The following is a 15,697-nucleotide window of genomic DNA, read 5'->3' on the forward strand; positions in this document are numbered from 1 at the left end:
TTTGGATGCCTAGAATATTCCATCGTACAGGTCCCTGGTGTTCCTGGGTGATGATTCTTCTCTGTGCTGCAACTAGAGCAACAGCTTCCAATTACTCTCCCTGGTTCTACAACTACAGTCATTGCAAGCCATCCTCCACAAAACAGTCAGCATAATCTTTCTGAAACCCCAAAACTGACAGCGTCATGCCCTACTCACAGTCATGTGGTGGCTCCCCATTGCTTATAGGATACACCAAAACTTTTTAACACACAAGGTCATTCAGGATCTGGACTCTGTCTGTCTAGGCAATAACATTCTCTCCTCCATACTCCCTGCACATTCTAGCAAAATTGAATAAATGAGGCTTCCCCTGACTCCCCCAGGAAGACTCAGAGGCCCTTTCTCTCATGCTTTCATGTCAGCGTGGTGTCTTTTACAGAACTTTATAATAAGGAGGGGAGGGGGTATAAGATCAAGCCATCCTGAAATTATTTGTTTGTGCATCTGTCTCCCCACTCAAACTGTCAGCATATTTTCTGATACTCACAGAGAATGTATCTTTTCTGCTTTCTATCCCCAATACCTGGCACAGTTCCTGTCACATGGCAGGAGCTCAGTAAACATCAGTTCCTTTTGAAGAACCAAGGATTCTTGAAAGGAGGTGATATCCTCAGAATTATACACAGCATATGATGGACCTGGTTATAAGTTGGATGGTAGTGCTCATGATCTTTGGACAATGTCTCATAACCACAAACATAATATTAAGGAAGAGAATGAAGGGTGGGAAAAGTAGTCAAATGCACTCCCCCAACACACGTAAACTTTCCCAAAGCAAAAAATAAAATTTTAACTGTCACAAACATGATTGGACTGTTAAAAGTGAATGATGACAGCTATATGGTTAGCTGTGGATTCTTTTTTGGTTGCTTTGAATATGTAAAAATGATGTCAAAACAATAACCACTGGCAGTCTCAGTGATTATTCCCCTCCAACAACCTCTGCTCATTCCTCTCCATTTCCCATAGCCCACCCCACTTCCCTTATTTCTGACCACCACCTCCTCCATCACCTGGTTTGGAAGTCCAGGGAAAGGTTGAAGAGGAGCCATTTCCGAACCCAGGATTAAGAGAAACAGCCATGTTCTCATAGTGCATGATGTTTCAGGACCACGGTCAGTGACATGACATTCTACAGAGCTGGGAATCTCCTTCTAATGTAAACATTCCCATGTCAAGCCTGCTGAGGGGAATATGCAGGTGTGACGGGTGAAAATCAAGGAGTGGGGGGAGTTTGAGGCGTATGACGTAAACTTTGCTTCCTTCCTATAAGATAAGAGCAGTGTCACTTCTCACAGGTGTTAATCTTGGCCAAATACATTAATAGCTTAATACATTCTTCACATCAATAGGTGTTACTAAAAAAAAATAATTTAGGATAGTGGTAAACAGAAGAATTTATTGGATAAATATGAATTTGAAGGATTTTTGCCTTTAGATGTAAGAGATTTTTTGTCAAAGGGGCTCTTTAAGTTTATACTTTTCCAAACATAACAATGACAGTTTACGTATAAAAAGAAAAGGCCAAAAACATATTACTAGAGAAAGAATCTAAATTTTGTGACAGGTCAAAATGGAACAAAAACACAAAGTGCTCAACTGGGCTGAAGTCACAGGTCTGCTGGGATCAGAGGCAAGCAGTAGGGGCTGGGAGTTTGGCTCCTGTGGATAAGAGGACTAAGAGGGCTCCAAGCAAGACAGGGCCCAAAGTTGGGCTCCTGCTTGAAGCCAGTATCTGGAGTAGTTCTCCTAGGCTGGGAAAAAGAATGGCCCAGGGGAGGGGTCATATGATCCTGTGTTCTAACTATAGCAGATTCCTCTGTGTTGTACTCCATCACCTGGGGTCATGCTGACCATCTCCACGACTACGGCTTTTAGCCAGCTTCTGGCTGAGGATGGTGGGAGGATACATAAGCAGCTAGACCTTCTGCTGCCACAGTGATGGTTTCTTCCATATACCTGATAAATCCGTGGGTCATTAAGCCATTCTAAAACCTGGCTTTGGGCTAGAGTCCCAGGGAGCCAAGAAGACACAACCCTAAAAGTTATTCGACTAGGAGGGTGAGCATAGAGGAAGTGAGAGGGAGTGGGGAAAAAAATCCTACTCCTCTTCCTCAAAGTGAACCTGCCAACTGAAATTTCAAAACCCATGAAGAAATTTAAGGCTAAGAAAGACAACCCACCAAAACAACAAATGAAACATAAATTCATTTGAAATGAAGTTAATTTCATAGAACAGTCTGAGGGGGTAAAATAAGTAACTATTAACTATAAGAAGGAAAACTGTTTGGGATAAAATACGTAAAAAATAACTAAACCATCATAAAATTGGGGGAGGGGCAGTGTTCAATGTGTCGTTAAGGCATGCATAAGTTCTCGTGCTCCAAAAGAGGATAGAACTACTGGAAAATTTATAGTTAAGCACATATTTAATCTTGTAGAATAATCACTAAAACTAGAAAAACAATGTCTAGTTTCTAAACCAACAGAAGGGCAAAAGGGCTATCGAAAATTTTGACAGTCCAACAGAAGGCAGGAAAAGAGAAAAAATAATTAGAGGAAAAGGGTGATAAACAGAGATTTCTATCCATATGGCAGTGCTTTTGAATTATCAGGCAGTCGGTTTTCTTCAAGATACCTAGTTCACAAGCAGTGATGTTTAAAAACTGATTGCCTGGGGTTAGGGGTCTGATTTGTATTGTTCACAGATTTCCGTGGTATAAATACTTTCACCATGGCCAGTTTCAGGCTACTAATATGACATCAATCAGTTCACAAAATTCCTGAAAACGTAACAATAATATCTAGAGAACTTGCGTGTGCTGGCTCCAGCACATCACTGTTGGTTTGGGATAGACAGGCTTTTCTCCATGGTCTTCATAATACATATAATTTTTGACAATAAAACAAAAATTAGAAAAACCAAACAGATTCTCTACACTTTACTTCTCTAACTGAAACCATAGGGAATTTACTGGGAAAAAAGGAGTTGGTGGCATTCTGTTATCAGAGTATTTATCATATGGTTATGGAAGTCTAGTAATGGATGGTCCTTGCTAGCAAAGCCAGATCAATACAGAGATAAATGTCCTCAGCACACTAGAATTTATATCATCCACATGATAATTGACCACTGTGTCATACGTTCCATCCTTCATCTCATTATCTGATATAACAAGCAGGAAGTCTAATATATATGTGATTTATTAATGCACACTAGTGTGAAACCCACTGCCCATCTAACCTGTTACCTGTCCATGGCAACATAGTATACAGTTGTCTACCTCCAGTAATAGGATCCCACAGAGAGGATCAACCACATTTTTATATACTAGACCTCTCCTGTTAGAACAGATCGGAGAAGTGCCTGAGCTAGCATTACTCACTATCTTCCTTTCACTTCTCCCTTCCTCCCAGTTGTGTGTTCCTACTCCTTTTTTTCTTTTTTTTCAGAGACAAGCGGCTTGTTCTAGAGTGGGGCGGGTGGGTAAATGGTCCTGAAAAAGCCTTTCATGTCACTGATGTGCTGCTATGAGTATATTTGGTGATGCATTCATTCCACATCACCTATCCGTGCATTTCAGAGTTACAGTGGCTTAAAGCACAGGACACATCCCAGTACCAGAGCAGGGAAGCGGAGTGTTCCCTGGAGAGAGAGAGAGTAGGGAAAAGGAAAAAGGAAAGCAGAAAGCTAACCATTTAGAAACCTGTGCATAGACCTGGTTCACTAGCAGGGAGTAGGAGCTATCCCAACCCCCAGCTCCTTTCTCTCTCAACCCCCTGGGAACATTTGTTGTCTGCAATGTCTGTGCTTTGCTTTGTAAGGGTTAATCAGAGGGCCTATTATTCAGCAAATTAAAGGCTTGGCTGCCTGAGAGTTCCTTTTAGAAAGGATTAGGGTCTCTGATGAGGCTTTGATGTAATAGATGGAGCTGCTCTGCTTCTTCATGTTAATGGAGGAGCGTTAAGGACTCCCCAGGCTCTCTTTGGCAGTTGGTGTCTTTACTCATTCTCTTGCCTAAAAAGAAATATTTTATCTTATGAAAATTTAGTGCTTGAACAAGGCACTGGATTGACATCCCTAGGGGAGGGACGAAGTGTTCATTTCTTCGTCTAAAGGCACAGAGGCATAGCACTAACTGGCTTCCTTGGGTGGCTACTTCCTTGGAAAGAACCATCTCTGCAAAAAGCAGCAGAAGCAATCATTTGGGCCTTGTGGTCACTGCCCTTGGAAGCTTTTTTTCGCTCAGAGTTGGGCAGAGGGATGGCAGGTAACAGGCGTGGTGGTGGTTTGTGTCCTCAGGAACATGAACCAAGGCAGCTAATAGCTGTGCAAAATCCTGCTTTGCAGAAGACATTTACAACTACTTATTATCTGATGATATTTTCTCCAAGCTTTTCAGTAGTGGTTAGGTTGTTAATGAAAACTTGGCTTAGCTTATTTTCCCTAATTTGATTTCATACCATCAATAATATTCATATAATTGGCAATCAGCCAGAGATGTGTTTAGTCAATTTAAGTCTTTACCAAAAGAACACACATTAACGGATGGGTGCTAAACACGGGCAAACACAATGCCAGCAAGACTATTGAAGCTCTAGACTGTTATCTTTCCTCTCAATCTAATCCTCCTCCCACCTCCATCTCCACTGTGTGCTATGGCCTGAAGTCTTAGTTGGAATCATTACTGTCATCATTTAAGAGGCAAATTTGACTGTCCTATTGTTTCCATGCCCACTTGTGTGATGCTCCAGTCCTCTTCCCACCCTCCCCCAACCCCCACCTGTGGGATTGAGTTGCTCCTTCCTTTGAGTTGCTTTTGATTCATAAGAGAAACTTTTTCAGCAATCTTCTTTCCACTCTTTGCAATGAACAGCACACAGTAGCTTGGCACCCCATCTTCCCTTGATGGATGCCAGCATCTGGGCACTACATTCAGCATATTAGGAATCAAGGGACCTGACTTTATAAAATTTCACTAAGTTGCTGGTAAGTTTAGCCCTGGATTAAGATCAGAGCTCTGTTCCTCCTTGAATCGCCCACTCAGGGAGATTTTTTTTTGCTAGCTGGTTCTTTGATAGAAGATGTCAGTTGGGCTTGAAGAGTGTTATAAGAAACAGCCCTGTGAAACTCATGGCCGTGTTTACTGGAGGGAAATAGTATTCATTACATTATATGGAGTCATTTCTATGAAAACCCAGGAAATCTATATATCTCTAGTCTCCTTACCAATCAACATAACCATCATCATCATCATAGTATCATAATTCTCTAAGCAGGTCTGTTTTTATATTATGGATTTTAAGAAATATAAAACACACTGTATTTGCCCCTTCACATTGGCTGCTAAGGAGCCCAGAGCCAAATTTGTGGCCACCTCTAACAAAGTAATTTATTTGATATTCTAATTTCTAGTTTTTTCCCTAATTTCTCCTTTGTTTCATTTTTCTCTTCCGCTTTTAAATTATTTTTTATCTTACCTTATTGCACATACATTTATTTATTTAAGCAAGTGTTGTTGTAAGATGCCTTAAATTATTTCTAGAACAAAATGAAGTACTAAAAATCAATTGCATACACAGATGGTAGGAATGTAAGATGATGCAGCCACTTTGGAAAACAGTCTTGTAATTCCTCAAAAGGTTAAACATAAAGTTACCATATGATCCAGCAATTCTACTGCTAGGTATATACACCCAGGAGAAATGAAAACATATGGCCACATAAACACTTGTACACAAATGTTCATAGCAGCATTATTCAAAATAACTTAAAAGTGGAAACAACCCAAATGCCCATCAACTGATGAATGGATAAACAAAATGTGGTACATGAGTATGATGGAGCATTATTTAGCATAAAAAAGGAATGAAGTATTGATACATGCTACAACATGGATGAACTTTGGAAACATTATGCTAAGTGACAAATCCAGTCACAAAAGACCACACATCTTATATGAAATGTCCAGATTAGGCAAATCCATAGAAGCAGAAAGTAGATTTGTAGTTGCCTGGGACTGAGGAGGTTGAGGGGAAATGGGGAGTGACTGCTAATGGATACAGACTTTCCTTTGGGGGTGATGAAAATGTTCTAAAAATTGATTATGGTAATGGTTGTATAGCTGTATGAATATACTAAAACTCTTTTAATTGTATACTTTAAGCAAGTGAACTGTATGGTATGTGAATTATTTCTCATTAAAGCTGTTATAAAAGTCATTTGCAGTAATTAATCAACTGTAAATTTTATGGAGCAGTTTTTGCTGGTTTTCTTACACTTTTAATTTTCATTTTGTGCCAGACATGCACACTGTAGTTAAACCCGCTTATTTTCAGCAGAATCTACAGACTTGTTTGGGATTGTGAGTCTCCAAGAGTAGGGATGGCCTTCTCCTAGGATGCAAATTCCCTCTACATTATCTAGTTCAGTACCTTCGGTCTAAGCAAACCCTGTGGCTGTACAGCAGCAAGTTCCAAGCCTGTGGGCGTAAACGCTGTCATTCTATTTCCGCTCCTCCTTGTCTTTGCATACCCTATCTCCTCTCCCTTGTCGTCTTATTCTACCTGGTAGTGAAAATAAATGAGCAAAAGTGGTCAGAGAAGTAAGAGAATAGCTAAGAGACATAGCATCACTCCAGGCTAGGAAAGAGAATATTTCAAGAAGGTGAGGCAGGTCATTGGTGGCCATCAGTGAACAGAGAGGTTGAGTAGAATGAGAACTAAAAAGAGATCACTGAATTGGTAACTTAAAGGCCTTTAATTTCCACTGAGAGAGATTATAGTTGGGTAGTGAAGGTAAAAGGCAAATTGTTAAGTTCACAGAGATTTAGCTACAGGTCCATCCATTAAATTTAAGTTGGCCTAAGATTCCACAGGTGGTCCCCTCTTTTTTCTTTCTACACTTTTGACTTGTCTTCAAGTTTCACAGCTCCAACCATCACCTTTCCCTTCCCATTTTCTTAAGTCAGACTGTATGCTTCCTAAATGGATCCTCTCCCTCTGTCCCTCGAATTTGCCCTCTCACGTGGTGCCAGTTCGTTTTCTAAAGCAAAGATCTAATTGTGTTATCTCCCCGCTCAAAAAAGCCTGTTCAATGTGGCTAAGAAAGAAAACCCAAGCTCACTGACATGGCCCTTGGTTCTGACTAAGATGTTCCTGGCCAGATTCTCACCCCCATTTCTACTACAGTTGCATCATTTTGTTCCCCATTTGAGCCATACATTATACCAAAGGACTTCCATTCCTGCTGTACTCTCCACTTGGAATGCTCCTCCTCTGCACTTCCTGTCAATATCCCTCATCCTTTAAGACCCAAGTGTCATCTCTCATGTGAGACACTTGTTCCCCTAGCTATAATTGTTTACTTCATCTGAGCTACTCTAGTGCTTACACTTTTCAGCCTTGAATTATTATGTCCGTTTCTATTCTGCTACTTGTTTCTAAATTCCGTGAAAGCTAACGTCTTACTCTTACTCCAGGCATCTTTCTCCCGCGCGCTTGGTGGAGTGCCATTCACAGTAAATACCTAGTAAGTGTTTGAACGAATCAATGAATACAATGCCACCTTGTTCTCTAAATATTTCACATATGTAAGTTTGGTATTACCCCAGAAAATAAGTCTGTAACAGATGCATATAATATCTTTTGCTTATTTTGCCCTCTTCTAGCCCCCAGCCCAGTCCTGGGGTAGTGCTGAGCATGTAATGGTCATGCACTATGGAACTGGTTGTTCATTTCTCACAGGGGATGGCTGGGTACTGTCCATTGCTTCCCCTTGTAGGGAAAAAAATGCATGCAAATGAGAATTATGGATTTAATTCCGGTCAGCATGGCAAGTAGGATCAAGGGAAGGATTAGAATTCACATACCCCCTGGCACTTAAGCCTGGACCAAGAAGCAGACTATAACTGTTTGTCAAAATGGAAATTGACTTTTGAATCAAAGAAATTAGCCAGACATTCAAAAACAGGAGTACCCGAAGGCTTGAACTTGAAAATGTGGAAGTTTTTTGCTTTTGCTGAATTGTCAGACTCTAAAAGCACCCCTTCTCCCAGAACTTTGAAAGTTCTGATCAGGACATCTATCGAACAGTAATTTTTTCCTTAGTGGTGGTAATCACATTATTATTGAAGTCTAACTCAAGGAGCCATTGCACATTATCATTTCTTTTTATAGCACACATCCTGCTTGGAATAGGGTATACCATGGCTGCCTTCCTCCAGTGGACTGACTAACTGTGTCCCCACTATCTAGTACAGTGGCTAACCCATATAGCTGGCATTTATTGAGTGCTCACTATGTACCAGGCACTGTACATGGATTATCTCATTTACTCCCCACAGTGATATTATTACCAATTTACAGATGAAGAAACTAAGGCTCATAGAATTGAATTAACTTGCATATCTTCACATATCTATAAGAAGTAGAGTTAGGTTTGACCCCAGTCCCTGGCTTTTAACCCCAGTACTAGGCACCAAACATTTTTTTTAAATGAATGAGTACATGCGTCATGCTTGGGAGAATAATGGATTTGGCGATTCAGTATGTTGTTATTTAAATAAATCAACAGACTATTTTAAATATTTAAGATTAATAATATATAGTTATATATTATATATGTTATATGAATCTATATTAATTAATAATTAACGTAAAGATTAATATTTTAAAAAAATGGACTTGCCAACATCTAGATTATTTTGCCCTGACTCACCCACCTTTTCCATAACCACTTCCTTCTGGGTTCAGCCATCATTTCTCTCTTTGCTTGCTCCTCATCTTCCTGGGCTGCTTCAAACAAATATTTCCTTAATTTCTACCTGAAACAAAGACCTCTAAAGGAAGCCAAGGCCCACGCCTGGTTTGCTGGCTGAGTCTAGGGCTGATCTGTGGCCAACCTCAGCCCCTTACAGAGGCCCAAGAGGCAGTGGCTTGGCTGCTGCAGGCGAGACCCGGCAGCACCTGCAGCAGCAGCCAGTACCCAGATCCTTGGGCAGCGGCAGCAGTGTAGCCTGAGAGATGAAGCCATCCCAGGATTCCCAGCGCCCAGGGATCACGCCTTCCCCAACCCTTTGAACCAGAGGGTGGGATTTGACAGTTAACAGTCCAATAACCATCCAATAAACTAGTTGCTGGGGCTGTGTGATGAAGTAATGGTTCATTTTTCTGTAGTGCCCTGACTGAACCACATGGTTGGAGTTGCCTGAAGAAATATCTGTTTAATTGCAAGTGCTTTTCCCAACTAAGGAAGAAAGAAACAAAAAAAACAAAGAGGATCGAGAGGGTGGTGACTTGGGGACACTGGTTACAGTCCTTAAAACTGCTTTAATCCTACGACACAAAAATTAGAATTTTTCTTGGCTATGGCGTGTCCAGTGGAGGGCATGCTCATCCGCAGTCTTCTGCCACTGCTGTATGACACTTTGAAAGCACAGATTAAACAAAAGAAGTATCAATAATGTTAATAATAAAACCACCGCCTCCAACTGTGCGTTCCGTTGGCTTCTCCTTGGACAGCTTCTGTGTCACCTGAGCGCCATCTAGACTCGCTCCTCAGGTCTGGCCTTGTTCCACTTGGCCTTTCTTCTCATTTCACCTCCTTACTCAGCACTTTTATACCTTCCTCCTCCTCCCAGACTAATTCTGCCCACTGTCCATGCTACACTCTTCTTCCCTTGGCCCCTCCCAGCTGTGGCCCCCAGCCTGTCCCCCAGACAAACAGTGCTCGAGGATCTAGAATTTTTGTTACCACATCACCTTTCCTAAGAAGACAATGAGTTAGTCTGGGCTTTTCTAATTATTTACTATTGATCATGGGATCAGAGACGTAAGGGTAAAGTGGAGAGATACTTGTGTTCACAGATGTCACACAAGCTGCAACCCTGGGTCATTACGGGGTTACACATTGCAGCCCTCTGTCTTAGGGGGCCCTGCAGTCCTGAGTACTGTTTTTGCACAGGACTCTCTCCTACTACAGTGGTGCACGTTCCTTAGCTCCAGAGGGAGATTCTGTCCTATCTGCTCTTAGATTTTATCTTTTGGTTTCAAACCACCCTATACTTTTTCTCTGGTCACCTTCTTTGAGTCTTCTCTGGGTGAGAAAAGTTGGTTCTTCTCTGTCCCCAGCCTGAGGCTCCAGGAAACGCAATGTTCTTCCCTTTCGGTTTCCTTCCTAGGTTCTCCTGAGCTCGCTCTAGACCTTCAGTCCTGTCGGCTTTGTCTAACGGTTGGGCTGACTTGCTGATCTTTCTAATCCTGCATGTGGATTCTCCTCAGCTTGGTATCTCAGGCAAGATGGCAGCTGCCCTGTTGTCCTGTAGCGCTGCAGTCTCTCTCCGACTTTGCCACACAGAATCTGTGCCTGTTACCCACTTCAAAAGGAGACAGAGCTTCTGGTTCTAAAACCCTCTGCCCTACCTTCTCAGGGCTTTTTTTCTTTTAGCGAACACTGACTGTTTCTCTCTGATTGATAACCACAGACCTGCCTCGATGAGTGAAGTGCTGCTGGTTCTCACTTATCTGTCTCAGGTTAGGACCCCACTTTCCCACCCTAGGTGTGAACTTAGCATGCAATTCAGTTCTCACCAGTGACACTTTAAAACACCACCACATGCAAAATTTGTCAACTTCATGAAAACTGAAATTCAGTTAAATATGCCACCAAATGGGGAGGTGATGCTTCACTACAATTACATACGCAATATCAAGTTTCTCAGCCTGCCTACTTCGGAGGCATTAGTCATCTTGGGAAAATGTCTGTGTTTGTCATAATCCTGTCTTCCAGAATGGAAATTTCCTTCCAAGACAGAGCACCATGGGCTCCAATATTTAACCTATGGTTAGTGTACCCTCTGGAGGATTTTCTCCTCTTGATGCAGCGGACTCTTTGTCCCTCAGGCTTCTGTCTGACGATGATAGGAACCACAGGGCAGCATGATGCATCACGGGACGGGGAAATGTTTGCTCAGATCAAAAACGTTTAGATATTCTGTACCTATGCAAACACTTCACAATCTAAGGAGCAAACCCACAAGAAAACAGCATAAAGCATAAAAGACAGAGTATTAAGAAAGAAATGAGAAGAGACATAAATCCCAACTTTTGGTCTAGTTTTGCCCCATTGTGTGGAACAACATTGCTCACCCTCCTGCTTTTCTCACCAAGTTCACAAGTATTTTTAGTTCTTGACTTTTCAGCTGCTCTTTATCAAGTGTGTTTTATTCATTGGTAAACATCCGTCTGTGACTCTTGATAAATAGCTCTCCCTTGCAGGCATCTGATTTTTTTGGTTATGAAATGGCAGTTTACAGTGACAAGGCAGCTGTGTCTTGACAGCATTATCCTTTGGGAGCGGAAAGAGCACCGGCACCGCCAGCTCCAGAGCCCAACACGGAAGCCCGACCTTGTTTCTTTTTAAGAAATGCCTCCTTTTTGCCTGTTTCTGGCAGAAGCCAGGCTGCGAGATGGCAGTAAATGGCTGCAACAACCTGTGTTTAATGTGGTGACACTAATGAATTCTGAGAATTAATCTTCAGCCAAGAAAGCATGATGGAAGGTACTAGAATTTCAAATTAGGTAATGGATTGATTTCCTTCAAGGCAAGCATTTGCCTCCTTTTTCTTCTGGTGGACTTTCTATCATATTCAAACCACCCACCATGGCCTTGTAAATTCAGATAATACATCTCACTGTAGTTTTAAATGTTTTATTCTTTTGTTTTGCTTTGTCTCTTAGCACAGAGATAACCACACCTAAATCCAGATTTTAAAAAATGATTTTAAAAAACCTGGGAATGAAAGAAAGAATTACTTATGACCTTGGAAAAAAGTAGTATCCTTAAAATTAGTCCTTGTTCCATTTCTTTTTTCCAGAGTAAAAGACTCTGGGAAGAACTAAGCTTTGGGCATGTGTTGCCCCAGTTTGAGACTCTGTCCTCTGTAGAAACAACAGCCTACTCCAACGTGTTGGTGACAGGGGATCTGTGTGTCTCCCTCAGTCAGCTGAGATGAGGACTCTGCCGCCCATTCCAAAAGCCTAGTACTGATTTCTCACAACAGTGCTTCTAAGGAGGTCATTTGCAGGGCCCTGGTTCCATCGACACAAAAAACGGTTTGTGGCCAAGTAAGTTTGGAAACATAGACCTAAACAAAATTAAGCTGTTTTCTTTACCCCCATACTTCTAAGAACATTTACTATGCTCACGTGCATTATGAAACTCCAGATGAGGTTTAGAGAATCACCAATCTTTCCCAAACCTTTTTGACCAGGACACTAATTTCTCTTTTCAATAGAATGTCTTATGTGTCTAGCATTTCACTTAACTCACCTCACACTGGCTGGCCCTCATTTCCCATACAGAGGTCAACATTTTATGCAGTCACTTGTTAAAAACTGCTCAGGGGCTGATCTGGTGGTGTAGTGGTTAAGTTTGCACGCTCCGCTTTGGCAGCCTGGGGTTTACAGGTTTGGATCCTGGGTGCAGACCTACGCACATGGTGTGGCAGGTGTCCCACATGTAAAGTAGAGGAAGATGGGCAGGATGTTAGCCCAGGGCTAATCTTCCTCAGCAAAAAGAGGAGAATTGGCAACAAATGTTAGCTCAGGGCTAATCTTCCTCACCAAAAAAAACCCAAAAAAGAAAAAACTGCTCAATCCCCAGCTGGGGGAAAATATTTGACATCTGGAATTTGCAATTCCTGGTTTAATAAACAATCCTGAAATGAATACCCATATTATAACTTCCTTAGTTTTCCATGCGTGTTCTCCAAATCAGTTTGAAAGAGTCTATCTTGCTTTTAAAAGGGACACAGAGGCTGTCAGGAGTTCTTATGGATTCCGGCAGTCAATTCTATCTTAATCCACTAAATCCCTGCCTGGAAGGAGAATAAGATGGAAACGATGAGCTGACAAATTTAAACAGTATGAGTTTTGGGCACCAAATTGCAAAATCTTAAGCAATAAAGAATATACCCTAGTTAAAGTTGGTAAAAGGACTAAAGCAAAGAATTGTTCTTAGGCATTCAAAGGAGGCAGCTTAGGAGGTGAAGGTTAGTGAATGTTCTTGTGGCCTCCTGAGTTCCTGGCTACACAGCTTGCCTAGTCCAGCTTCTTGCAGTGCTGATCCAGTTTCCCAACCTTGAAATGCCTTCTACCTCTTCTTCACCAATCGAGTTCAATTTAGTTCCAAAACTTCTCCCTAGCCCAGCTCAGTTCTTGCCAGCTCCACTAAGTCTTCCCTGACTAGATTGCCCCCTCCTACACAGCCTAGTATTGTTCTGTACATTGCATCTATGCCATTTTTAACAACACATTGCAGAGAAGAAGTGGTTCTCCTGTGGGACTTGGGGAATTGGCCTCATCACTGTCAGGACTTGACCTCGATTTCCTCACCTCATGAAAGAGGGGTTAGAATAGAAAATCTTGATCCCTTAGCTCCAAAACCTTATGCTTTTGTGTGATTATTTTTTATCCTAGATATATAAGCAAACACTGGCTTTTGCTATTTCCTATGTTTCTCTTACCCTTCTGTCTTACCAATTAGACTGCAGATCCTTGTGGAAAAGGGTCAGAATTTTATATGAATTAATTTATTTTGGCTAATTCTGGTGCTGTGTAATAAATGTTTGCTGAACAAATGAAATGGTATAATTCCAATGACCTGGTATCTAGTAATGCATGACTTGCAGCCATATCTGCTCCTAAGGTAGAACTTTCCTCTATTTATCAATAAAATAATAATTCCATTTCAGTCTGGCTCTTTGATCCCCATGAGAAAAAACTATGCAAGAGTGTTTTAGAATGAGGTTATACCCTCAAGGTCTTCATGCCCTTCTCCTAAAAATCCTCTAATGCAGTTGGATATGTCACAACTCTGCTTAGCATTCTTCCCATGTGCACTCAGTTTCAGTTTTGCTGATCCAGTCATATGACATTCAACCCACTCAGGTCTTACCGAGATAACTAACAAATCCTCTCGATCATTGCTTCCAGAGATTAGAATGCCTACCGTCTTCATTTTTTGGATCCTAAAGAGACAACAGATTCACTTGTTAGTTTCTTCCTTGTCTGCTTGTCTCAGTTTATTATTTAGTCACTATTTCCCTTACTCCCTCTGTGATCTAGAGAGAGAGATACTCTCCAAAATACCAAATGATCTTGCAATCTTGTTGGTAGCCTTGCTCCTCCACTGGATGCCAAAATTATGAAACAAGATACAGCACCTTCAATTGCATCCCTAGACTCCAGCAGAGACCTATTTTCATAAGTCTGGAGTATAGGTTTCCTGGTCCCTCTCAAATCCTATCCAGGGAACTTTAATTACTAAAGTACCAGAAGGACCTTGTTTTCAGGCCTTACCGGGAACACTGTCCCAAAGCATCTCTCCCGAGGAGGAAGGTAGAGGCAGCCCACTTTCCCATTTACATGCTATGTATTTTCCATTAATTGTCACTGCTGGCACCTTCAGTCTCAGCCCCCTGAGTTTCCTCATTTGAAGTATTGGCCCTAGTCAACAGGCAGTTGAGGGTTACCCCTGGTGTCTTTGCTCTTTCTTCCTTTTTTCAATGAGTACCTACAGTAGTCAGATGAAACTTCGACAGCTAATGCAGAAAGAAAGTAGGAAAAAAGAAAAAAAAAAAAAGAAGGGAAAAATATAAGGTGGGGAAACCTATTAAGAAATCGCTCTCCCCTTATTTGGGGATATATTTGGCATGTATATACTTGGTATGCCTATTTGGTGATGAGAGACAGACATAATATGATCTGCCCAAGACCACTGGACAGTCTTAGCTATGGGACCTAGCAGTTCCTGGACTCTGGTCCTACCCATGCCCTCTGAGGCTCCGGGCAGTGTGTGAAGTCACCATGTCCATCATCAGTAGGAACTTTCAGTAGACATGGACTATTTTTATTTTAGCAGTTTTTGTACACCTTCCCTCAAGCCAAGAGGACTGGCCCATACACCTGTATTATTGACCATATAACTACAAAGAGGTTCCTTTTTTTGCGGATGCTTAGGGAAACATTAGCGTTTATTCTCCTTGGATAGTAATGTACACATATACAGATGAATATACATGGAATCCAGGGAAGATTGCTGAGGTAAATACATGAACATAGTATTTTTTAAGCACGTGCACTGATTTTTTATTTTTGGTAGGAAAAATAATAGATTATACAAAAGACCGTGGAACCCATAAAATTCAAATGATTGATTTCTTTCCATGGCAAGGCAGAGGTGGTATTTATAGATGTGCAGGCAACAGAATGGAGATAATCTAGGTTCTTTTGGCTTTTCTAGCTGAAAGCTGCAGTTCCAATAGATAGGAAATGCCTTGAATCAATTCTAAAACGGACTGACTGGGAAATTTACCAAACATCTTTTCAGGACTAGAAGGTGAGGGATGTGAAGGTGGTCTGAAATGAAAACTGCAAAGGTTAAAGCCTTTTTGTAAATCCAACAGTTGAGGATTGTTTTAGGAACTCGGCTTCAATATTTTGAAAAGATGCTCAAGGTGAGGCTGAACTTTTTACCATTTGTCAGTGCATTTTATTATTTAAAATATGTTGTGTTTTAGATGTTGCTGGCATGTCTCTATTGGGAAAACTGGAAACATTTATTTCATGGAGTGGGCAGAATGGCATCCAGTAT

At 41.4% G+C, this 15,697-nt stretch overlaps 1 protein-coding gene across 1 annotated transcript in view; it reads left to right on the forward strand.

Moving 5' to 3' along the window:
• MYO3B (myosin IIIB) overlaps positions 1-15,697 on the forward strand; it is a 265,307-nt gene that overhangs the window by 12,961 nt on the left and 236,649 nt on the right. The window lies entirely within an intron of this gene.

The sequence above is a fragment of the Diceros bicornis genome, chromosome 10 (assembly GCF_020826845.1).
Source record: "Diceros bicornis minor isolate mBicDic1 chromosome 10, mDicBic1.mat.cur, whole genome shotgun sequence".
In the NCBI taxonomy this organism is placed as follows: Eukaryota; Metazoa; Chordata; class Mammalia; order Perissodactyla; family Rhinocerotidae; genus Diceros; species Diceros bicornis.